Source organism: Sphaeramia orbicularis, chromosome 4 (assembly GCF_902148855.1).
Source record: "Sphaeramia orbicularis chromosome 4, fSphaOr1.1, whole genome shotgun sequence".
Lineage (NCBI taxonomy): Eukaryota > Metazoa > Chordata > Actinopteri > Kurtiformes > Apogonidae > Sphaeramia > Sphaeramia orbicularis.
The window spans coordinates 54,263,556-54,275,032 of record NC_043960.1 but is presented as its reverse complement, the minus strand read 5'-3'; the positions used below and the strand labels follow the sequence as shown (position 1 = coordinate 54,275,032).

General features: G+C 37.0%; 1 protein-coding gene across 1 annotated transcript in view; it reads right to left on the bottom strand.

Moving 5' to 3' along the window:
* The window catches only part of negr1 (neuronal growth regulator 1), a 385,618-nt gene that overhangs the window by 196,781 nt on the left and 177,360 nt on the right, over positions 1-11,477 (bottom strand). The window lies entirely within an intron of this gene.

Here is an 11,477-nt window from a genome sequence, read left to right as displayed (position 1 = left end):
TCCATGTGTATTCAACACCATGTCAGGCTGACATGTGACTTAAGCTAACACAAGCTTTAACCCATAAACAGCCAGTGATAATTTTGTGTTCTCTCTGTATTTCTAATGTGATTTATCACTATTTATCATAACATCATCATCTGTATTTAGCATTTTTTTGGGGTGAAAATTTGGTATTTTCCTATATTCAGTTTCTTGATCATGTACTTTAATCATTATGCTGAGATTATATTTGAGGATTACTGTACCAAAAACAGAAAAAACTGAAAAAAGGGACTTTTTCAGTCCAATCTGTCATTAACTGAACACAAACCCAGTGTTTCCATCCACTGTCATTGATCCAACTCCATGGGTTTTACTGGTCAATCAATGTTGTAGAAGATGACAGTGTTTACATGGTCCATGTTACAGGGCCTCTGAACGTCCAAGTGGGTCATATCTGATGACCATGAAAAGATGAAGAACTGTATTTTACACCAGTTAATGACATGGATTGATAGGATTAGTGGATCAACAGGTATTAAGCAGTTTATATCAGTAGATGGTTTAGGTTGATGATCAGGGTTCCTACACATTTGAAATTTCAATTTTTCAGTTTCATTTGGAACATTTTTGGGGGGTTACCCTTAAAAAAAATCCAAACTTGATTTTTAAGACACACCTTAACGTACAGACTGTGGGAGAAGTCATAGTTGGTAGAACAGTTTCCCTCCACTGGTATGAGATTGACTAGCCTTGACATGGCTTGTTTTGGCATTTCCAGTACAAGACAGGAGGCTATATTTAATGTGAAGTAAAGCTGAAGTAAAGCGAGTTGTGCTGATACTGTCGGTGGAAAAGCAGCAGAAGTCCCTCCAAACAGTTACTTAGCATTGGGAAAGTTGGGATTCAACCCTTGTTCAAAGGAACGTCAACAGCGGCTGATAAGGGTAGGAAGAGCATGAAACCTTCACTCGGCACATCTGGATTTAATCAGCTGATTAGGGGATGAGAGGATTTGAACAGGCTTTCCAGTCACAAGCTCCGTTATCATGCACAAATCACTGCAAAATCTTGAAGACTTCACTGTCAAGCACAATCTTTACACGGTTAATTAAACAGAAGCATTTAAGAGCATTTTTTGTTTTTGTTTTTTTTTTTTAATAAATTGAGCTTATGACATATGCCAGCCTCATTCCTCTTCTTAGTAACTTGTCCACAAAATGATCAGGGTGTTAGAAGCACTGGCTTCAGTTTGCCTCTAATTGAAGAATATGCATTGACTTTATGAGCACAAATAGTGAGCCAAATTATCGTCTCAATAAACTGTTTATGGCCACACTTCACTGGATGCACAAAGTTTATTATTAGCTGGCAGTTTGCTGGTTGGCAGGAGGGGCAGGAAAGGGGAAAAAAATGCAAACACAAAACACTCAGTGTGGGAATAGGAACTTGACAGTCAGTCAGGGCAATTTATCATTCTGTCAAACTTCACTGACTGCTGCAACAGAGAACCATCTACAGAGCAAAAAAAAAAAAAAAAAAAATCCCCACCCCTCCCCTCCCACCAAAATGGCTGAGTACTGACGGGAGTACGGCTGGCAAATAAAACCCACCATTTGTCACTTTTGTGCCAGGCTTTTCACCTGTGTGTCCTCATGTCGATAGGACTGAAGCAATTATCCCTGAAAATTCTAAGAGCCAAAACTGAACGGAAAAAAAATGTCATGAGTTAATTAGAAAAAAAAAAGCAAAACTTGGTAATGATAAACTCCATAATTTGTCACAGTTCAATACACACACCAAAAATCTGCAATTCAAGTTGCAGATGACAATGACACATCCTTAAAAAATTTGTAAGACAATCACATCGACCCCCACCCCTTCTGGTCATATTCACCATGTAGACTATTTCCACTATATTATGAATACTGTCAAAGAAACACACATTTGTCAGATACACCCATCACCTCGTAGATTTAGAAATTCAAATGTCCTCTCAGTTCTGGACTGTCTTCTATAGAAGTCACATTCATATTGTAACCCTAATCACAACACTAACATAAAGACATCTGATTTATGGCCCCCCCAAAATACATATTTATTTTATTCATTTTATATATTTCTACTTTTTTTTTTGTTGTTGTTGTTTTATCCAATATGCCCCATTTTCCTTCATGTATGTGATGTCAACTAGCAAAAACATACAGCATTTTTAATTAAGGTGAATATTCCACTCTAAAATCATACAGCAGATGCATGACTCTGAAAGTATTTACTCCCTGATTTAATGGTTTTACATACAAGGTGACAGTATTCTACTTTAACACTTGATACCTCCAACTATAAAACTCAGATCATATGGTAGACTTGGTGGAAGGTTATCTTCTCCGTCTGTAAATATGAACAAGTCATTATGGCTAACAAACACACATATGCTCATTAAATGACAGAAAATTATTAATTAAATGATGCTGATGGATCTGGTCTTCAATCAGCCTAAAAGGGCACGTTATCCCCTTACTCACTGAGTTACACTGGCTACCTATAGCTGCCCGCATCAAATTCAAATCATTAATCCTAACCTACAAAGTTCTCCATGGGTCTGCTCCTACCTACTTAGGTGCGCTGATAAAAGCTTATGTTGCCCCACGACCACTCCGCTCGTCTATGGAATGTTTTCTGGCAGTCCCGAAACCTTGCACAAGACAATCCGGACTCTTTTCATGGGTCGTTCCACATTGGTGGAACAATATACCAAGTACTACCAGAACAGGGGCGTCCCTACCTATCTTCAAGAAGCTTTTGAAGACCCAGCTCTTCAGAGAACACCTCCTGTTCAAGCACTTTCAAACATTCCATTTTAAATGTATTATCAAGTCTATTCTGTTGTTTTTATTTGGTATTTTTATTTCACTGTTTTTAAGTGTACAGCTGCTTTTATGTCTCTTTTTAATCTATTCTTGTATTGTAGTCTATTATTTTGCTTTTATCCTTCTGTATAACACTGTTTTAATTGTACAGCTGTTTTATGTTTTTAATCTATTCTAGTATTTTTCTTTCATTTTTTTCCCCCTGTAAGTCACTTTGGAAAAAAGTGTCTGCTAAATGCATAAATGTAAATGTAATTGATGGATATTATATTTAATTAGGTCCTTCTAAAATCCGCAAAATCTTACATACTGGACCTTTGAGGCATTGAGGACCAATACTTCCCCAGCATCAGTGGACATTCAAACCACAAACCCTCTCAGGATCTTATAATCCAAGTGGTCTGGGGACAAGAAGACTTGTGCACATGTTCTTGGATCTGTTTTCAGGTTTTGGAAAATCTTCCCCATGACACAAAGCTGTGTTTCCATGTGCTGTGATTACATAATTCAAGTAGCCTATGCAGTGGCTGGAGCAGCTGCTCTCCATATCTAACAGATTTAATGGAATGCCATCGATAGGTAATTAGCCTATTACAACCTTTCAGTTGTACCACATCCTTTGGACAAATCGGCCCAGCTACAATAACCGACTCAAAGCCTCCATGGTGAATGGCTTCTTTTCTGATGTGCTAGGAGACAGTCTGTGATTACATTTAGTCCCGGACCCTTTCATTTGACCTGCATATCATTTCTTGCCTGGCAGACTTCAAAGTGTGGACACTTCAAAGCCCAATGAATGACTGCCACTCGGACTCTGAGGACAGCTCTTTTGATCATCTTCTGAAAACTCCCCTAATGCAATCAGGGTAAGCACGCCAGAGAGGAGGATTTGACAGCCATAAGATAAATGCAGTCATCCTCACAGCTATCAGATAAGCACAGCATGCTCTAATCCATTAATATGAAAATGAGGGAGGACTAGGAAGGCTGGGAGGGGGCTGTGCTGCAACAGTTAAATGCTTTGGAATGAGTTTTCAAAGGGAGGATTCAGAATTCAAAACACTTAGAGGCGTGACAATAAAGAAACGGAACTGTGCAGCCATGCTAATGTATTAATGCTAATTGAGTACACTGCTAACGCACTGCTGTTAGGTTATGTCATACAACACAGAGCAGAGAATCAAGTTGAAATTCCTGGTTAAATTGAGGAAGGGCCCAACTCAGTGTCTCAAACAAAGGCTTGTGGAGAAGATGTGATGTTGGTGCTGTGAGTCTTTGATTTAGACTAGAGTCATTTTTGGCAGGACTAAATGCATCATATACAGCTGTATTAATTTCCAAGCAGTGGTGGTCCGTCAGAGCCAAGGCCTCCTCTGCTGGCATAAACATCATCACAAACACTGACCTACATTTACAACCTAAATTCTAATATTTGTTCCATGAAATTGTATTAATTTATTCCCAATAGACCATTCTCTTCATTTCTTAGTGTTTCTCTTGGCTCCACTGTAATCAGTACATGGATGTGGATGGAAGATATTTAGTCCAATCAGATTTCAGTGTCTATGTCAGTGTTTTTCAACCATGGGGTTGGGACCCCACGTAGGTTGCCTGGAATTCAAATGGGGTTGCCTGAAATTTCTAGAAATGGACAAAAATAAAACTTTTCTAACAAAAAATCTGTGTTGAGTTGACAGAGACAATCCCAATCCATAGCAGACAAACTGTGGTTGTGAAACTGCAGTTCTGTGGTTCTGTTTATCTGTCAAATGTTCATTGTGGTCAGTTTCAGATGCTGCAGCTCTTTCATAATTCATAGTTTGAGTTCTTGTTTGTTCAGCATTAATTGTCCTCCTTGTAAATCCAAGCTGGACTGACCGTACATATCCTGACCAAGGAAAATCCAGTTCTCCCTTTGTGTAGTAATCTACACCTGGGTTTTCTGCCTCTGTCCATAATAATATACATTATATAGACTAAATGTCATCTAAAATTAACCTGTATTTGAAACATAGTATAGTAAACTATTACATGATCGAAAACAAATTAATTTGAGCCAAAAAAACAAAAAAAAAGTCTCCATTTTGAATGTCTGGGGTCAGCAGAAATTTGTGGTGTTAAAATGGGGTCAGGAGCCACTGGTCTATGTGCTGCCAGGGTTCATCTAATCTGCCCTGGGCCTTCAGAATGAGGAGTGAAGGCTCGTGTAATTTAAACTGTACTGCATCCGGATGGTTTTTTTTTAAAGGTGCTGGAGACTTTCGTTGACCAATTTTTCATCAAATCCACATCAAATTTTCTCAGTCATAGCCTAACCATCACAAATCTGTAAGTCTTTCTGTGATTACTCACCTGAATCTCTTGCATTGCGGTAAACAATTTCAAAGTGCCATCCACCATAAACAAAACCCATGTGTTCACATTCAGACTGGAAAGTAACTCCGGCATCTTCGGAATTTTTTGTCGCAACGTGCATTGTGGGAAACCACCTGCAGCGGCAGCACAAGCCTCCATTTCCCACAATGCATGTCGCAACAAAAAAATTCCAAAGATGCCTGAGTTACTTGTTCACCGTAATGCAAGAGATTCAGGTGAGTAATCGCAGAAAGACTGACAGATTCATGATGCTTAGGCTATGACTGAGGTTTTACAGATTTGATGAAAAATTGGTCAACGAAAGTCTCCAGCACCTTTAACCAATCAGATTCCAGCTTGCTGGTCCACAATGTCATCAGCATTTATCCTTCCTCTGATTGGATGGTCAGAGCAAAACTCATTTGATATGACTTTAGCAATGTTCTTTCTGATTCATGCCAAAAAAGTTCATTTAATTGAATTTAACTGAACTATTAATACATTTGAGGTAGATTTTTTTACACCCACAGTGGCTGACAGAGGAGAGGAAAATTATTTAATCTGGGATATATTTAAAACATTTTCAAGGCGGAATTTTCCAGAAAAGCTGAACAATGTAAGGAGAGGTCAGCCAACCCCGATGCTAGCTAGCTGGTGGGGCAGACATTCTCTGTCCTGAAGAGAACAGAAACTTCTGTGAGGAATCGGACTGGACATAACTGGACTCCATGGACATAAAAAAGGACTTAAAGATGGAACTGGAACACACAGATCACCTCTAGGACAGAGTCAGGGAAGGATTTAAAGAAAGGAGGATGGATCTGTAGATAAATAATGAGCATCTCTGCTTAGTAGGATATGATGGTTTTAATTTAAGTTTTGTATGTTTTTATCCTGTTATTTGATAAATATTGATTGTGAACTGCTCCAGATGATGTCCACGGTCCAGTTGTAACTGGAGTGTAGAGGTTTGGAGTTGAACTGGGTTTACAGCTTTAGTCAGAATGGGATTCATTCACACTCAACACCACTCATGTCTCTCTCTGTAAGGCCTTGTTATTTTGTGTTTATTGTATAGTATTGATAGTTTCTATACTTGTGACGTCTTAGTGGTGGGATTAAGAGGTGCTTTAAGTCCAGTAAGTACCCACTGAAGGCCCAGGTACCAAATGCACGGCTCAACACTGTTTTCACGTGATCATTTGACGTGTTTATGTTGGAATCATCAAAACCATTGAAGATGCAGTTTTTGGCTTACTAAGAGAGGATTGAATAGAATGAATGAACTGCCAAAACGTGATAATGACAAATCAAATCTAATTTAACTGATCTGAGTCAGAGACAGCCTTAATGTTTCCAAATTACCAATTAAACTTTCAAAATGTCATCTACAGGCTTTACTAGCATGGAAATTATACAATGTTCCCAACTTTTCCCCCACGTAAATCTATAATATGGAATAATGGAGATATAACTGTTAAAGATAAAGAAAAATTGATTCAAAGAGGCATTATCTTTACAACATATTTGTTTAATAATGATGGAAATCTTTATTGTTATGAAGAATTTATGAAAAAGAATAACTTCCCAATTACATATAAAGAATTTGTGTGGGTTGTAAGAGCTATTCCTTGTGGCATTATCGAACTGATCAGATATAATTTAGGACACCAAAAAGTTTCTCCACAGATGCCCTTGTTAAGTGTGAATGGCATTAGGATATCAGATCCTAAACGTACAAACAGAGCAATATAAGGAAGCAGCTCCAAAACACCCACAAAAACTCACCTAAATGCAAATGTGTTCGGAATTCACAGTTTAATCATATGAATTGGCATCTATCGTTTCTTAATCCCTTTCAATTTTGTATCAACACTCAAATCAGATAAATTCATTTTCAGATTTTCCATCCATTTTACTCTCCAGATTTCTTGACATTGATTCCAACTGTACCTTCTATAAAAAATGAGCCAGAAACTATTTCGCACTTATTTTTCAACTGTGCCTCCTCTAACATGTTTAGGAGGGAACTGGAGAAAGTTATTTTGAACAAAACCAAAAATCATATCTGAATATCTCTAAAGGAAATGATAGCTACATTTGAATGCTCTAATAAACCTTTACATTTTTTAGTTAGTCTAATCATACTGATGGACAAATATCGCATACACGAGCATGTTGACCCGTGTGGATCCACAGGTTGTAGATGTGGTAGTTTTTATGCAGTTGTGTATTTGTGCATGTTGTACCACATTTGTCCAGCAGTCACCGCCAAAGTGTTCTGGCCATAGCAAAGAGATTGTAAGGCTATTGTATTCAAAATTACTAATATCTTCTAAAATATTGGTCCTATCAACTTGCCATTTCCACTAGTCTGTTCGTTGACCAAAAATACATAAGTATGACAAACTGCAGCGGTCAGCTCTGTACGGATTTAGTGTGAATACCTGGACACACACACACACACACACCGACGCCTCTTGGCTTTTATAATATAGATTATATCGATAAGGCAAAGTTCTCCAGATCACTCCCTAACATCAACATTTTCGTTGAAGAATTAAAAATGTAGGTCAAGGTCAAGGTAAACTTTATTATCCCCAAGGGGCAATTTGTTCTACAGCCAGCAGTTTCACAGGGACAACAAACCAACAATAAATACAATAAATCATATTATTACAAAACATTAGCTAAACTGTTTGATAACTTACTTTTTGTTAATACTTTATACTTTTGTTTAATGTATTGCACTTTTTGTATTGGTATGCTTACCAGCTTATGGTTTATATCAATACGTGAATTTATATGGGTGCTTCTAAGAAACTAGGTTTATTTTAGTATCTGTCATTTTTCCAGCTTTTTAGACCCAATAATAAAAGGTACATGTAGACATATTTCCCCTCAGGATGGACCTAATGATGACCTCAGATAAATGCAAAACATTATACTCTTGCTCTGAGCCATCCCATAATCAATGGATTTTTAATCAAATATTGGGTCCAAAAATAGGACCCAAATACAGACATTAAATCTCCCTAGGTGTCAGTGCATTAGATGTGAAAACGTGTGTAACTGGTCTTCTATAGACTATAAATAAAGACACTGTGTTAAATGTGTCAATCCTAGTGGTTTTTCTAATCCACACGTGGGTTTTTCATCAATCTCAGTCTCATTCCAGGTTTGGTGTGGAACCCATCGTGTCCACTAGCGTTACATGCAGAACCTGAACATTTACACACACAAAAATTGCGAATGATTTTTCAACAGGGGTCATTTTTGTCAAACACTCTGCCTTGCATAATTACTACAATTACCAAAATGTACCTGTGAGAGAATAAAGAGATATTTTTTAAAAAATAGTAGTGTGTCCTTTTGACCGTGTTACATGCAGATTTTTGTATTAAATATAATGTAAAATAATATAAAAATGTGTTTTATCTGGAAAATAGTTTCTCTTTTATCTCAGTAAGTATTTATTTTTCAAATAGACCCAAAGTGCTTCCAAACCTGCTTCATAACATTCGTCTACATGTGATTTGAATTTTTAGCCTCATGTCCTGTTTTTAGGACCAGTTTCAGAGAAGCACCCATATGTGATGCTTATTTCTGCTAAATGTTGCAACTTTCTACTTGTTAGTTATCAAAAAAGGTTAAAAAAAAAAAAAAAAAAAAAAGATAAAAGAGTCAGAGACAGCCTAACATAATGTAAAGTGAAGTCCACTAAAGTTCACCTTTATTGTCCCAGTAGGGGAGTTCATTGTGTGCGTTTAACCCATCCTTGTACGTTTGGAGCAGTGGGCTGCTAACTGTGCAGGGCCCAGGGACAAACTCCACATCTAAGCCAGTACCTTGTCAAGGGCACTGGAGGAGAATTAACCCAGGCGGGGGAAACCCAGAACCTCTAGCTGTGAGGTGACAGTGCTAACAACGAAGCCAGCCAATACATTATCATAAAATGTGGATAATCTCTATATTTGCCAAAAATAGCTGGGTGCTAAACTTGTAGCTAATGTTATTCAGAGAGGAGAAAATTACACATCTGTTGGGTACTATGTGAATACAGCACAGATACATTTGGCATGTATGTGAATATTTTAAAGTGACAGGTAAGTATATGGAACAGGACTGACTGAATATACACTGGGTTTCTACTCTGAGATGATGGAACATATCATTTGGTTTAATGAGGTAGCTTTTTGGAGACCTGTGGAGGTCTGTATCAGACTATGGTTTACAGTCAGATTAGGGAGGCCCTCTCCCTGTCATTTATGAGAATTATTCATCAGGTCACAAGCCACTTTCTACTGACCCTCTAATTGCGCTGATATAACTTGCGCATAAAAATTTGCCTATTTGGGAAAACGGCAGTTCCATCAAAACTCATCATTTTTCGATGAAAAATTTTTGCGCTTGCAAGAGGTAGTTTTTTGGGCGTAGCGAGATTGGAATAGCACTCAAAACTGCAATGGAAAGACCTTTTTACGCAACTAGAGTCATATGAACAAAAAAACAGATGTTGATGGACGTTACAACAAGAGAAGAAGAAGAGTTTAAAACAAACATGAAACCCAATGAAACCCAATCATTTTTTTTTATTTCGTACAAGATAGAGGGGTAACGAGCATTCTAGATTCAAAATAACACATATTTATGTTTATGTTTTTAAACAATGTATTTTTTTCATATTCAGTCTTTCAAACATACAAAAAGTAAGATAAACACCGAGACATATAACAGAGGTATAAGACACCACAAAAAAAAAAAAATAAATAAAATAAAATAAAATATATATATATATATATATATATATATATATATATATATATATATATATATTTTTTTTTTTTTTTTTTTTTTTTTTTTTTAATTAAAGGGTTCCACTATGTTCTACTTTGTACACAGCACACATTATCCAGAGTCAAGGTGCATTGTCAGCTGTTGTACATAAGGAATACAAGGATGCCATACCACATTAAACTTCCCTCCATCGATCCATTCAGTGTGTATCTAATCTTTTCAATTTTAAGCAAAAACATGACATCATATATCCATCTGCCAAAGGAGGGGGTTTGTCATTCTTCCAGTTTAAAAGAATGAGTCGCTGCGCTAAAAGGGAGGAGTAGGCAGTACTATTTAATTGTGGCCTGTGTAGAGGGAGATCTTCTAACGGTACGCCAAAAAGTCCGATTATTTATGTTCATGTTTATGGAATGACTTCGACTGACATCTACCAGAAAAAAGAAACTAATCATCATATTTGTGATTTAATGGAAAAAACGACATTCTGCACTTGTGTTTTTTCGACATTTAGTAAATATCGGTAAAGGTTTGCATAGATGTCCAATGGAAACGCGATTACAGTTAGATCCAGGTTTATTTCTAAATAGGTATATGGAAGATGAGGGATACAAATAGCATTGTGGCAAATACCATTTACGATTTGTTAGAATTATGAGAGAGTAATTATAATTTCAGAGATCTTCATATTTGTGAATGGACTAAAGTGAGGACAAATGTGAAGTCTAGATGGACTGGGGCTGAGGGTGTGAAAGTATGGAATGGACCTGATGATGCGTTTAAGTTGTTCACTCCTTTGGCAAAGTAAAAAAAAAAAGTCTAAACCTCCTGACACCCAGTAAGTAAACATTTTCACCATTTTACATTAAACTATTGCCTTAATTGGAAACAGCATGATGCAACAGTTTTTTCAGATACATTTTTTATTTTTGTTTTAATATAACCACCTAAGACCCAGTTATGGGTTTTCTGTCCACATTTATGGACAAGAGTTTCACAACTTTACACAAAAAATAGGACCAATGGCCCTGTAGCTTACCGGCCAAATTCAAAGCTTTGGGAAATGTATCCAGATGCCATTTATTATCACCCAGTTCTGTGTATTTATTCTATTACAGAAATAGCCCATGTTTTGGTCACATTCCAATCAGATCTGTAAAAAATTCAAATTCCAACTTGATATCATTGATACTTTCCAATTCAATCCACATCCTATTTCTTATAATGGGAACATTTTTCAAAGTGTCACCAAATCCAGAATCAGATCCAGATCAAAATAATTTCAATACCTTGCGTTGACATCATCATACAGAAGCTGTATACCAAGTTTGAAGTCAATCAGAACTGGAGTTTGGGAGAAAAAGACGATTGAAATAATTTCCCCATAAGAGCCCATGTTAAATTTTCCGTAAATTCCCGGATCCAGAAGAAGATCCTGATCAGCATGTGGACATTATGTTTTAGTCATCTCCC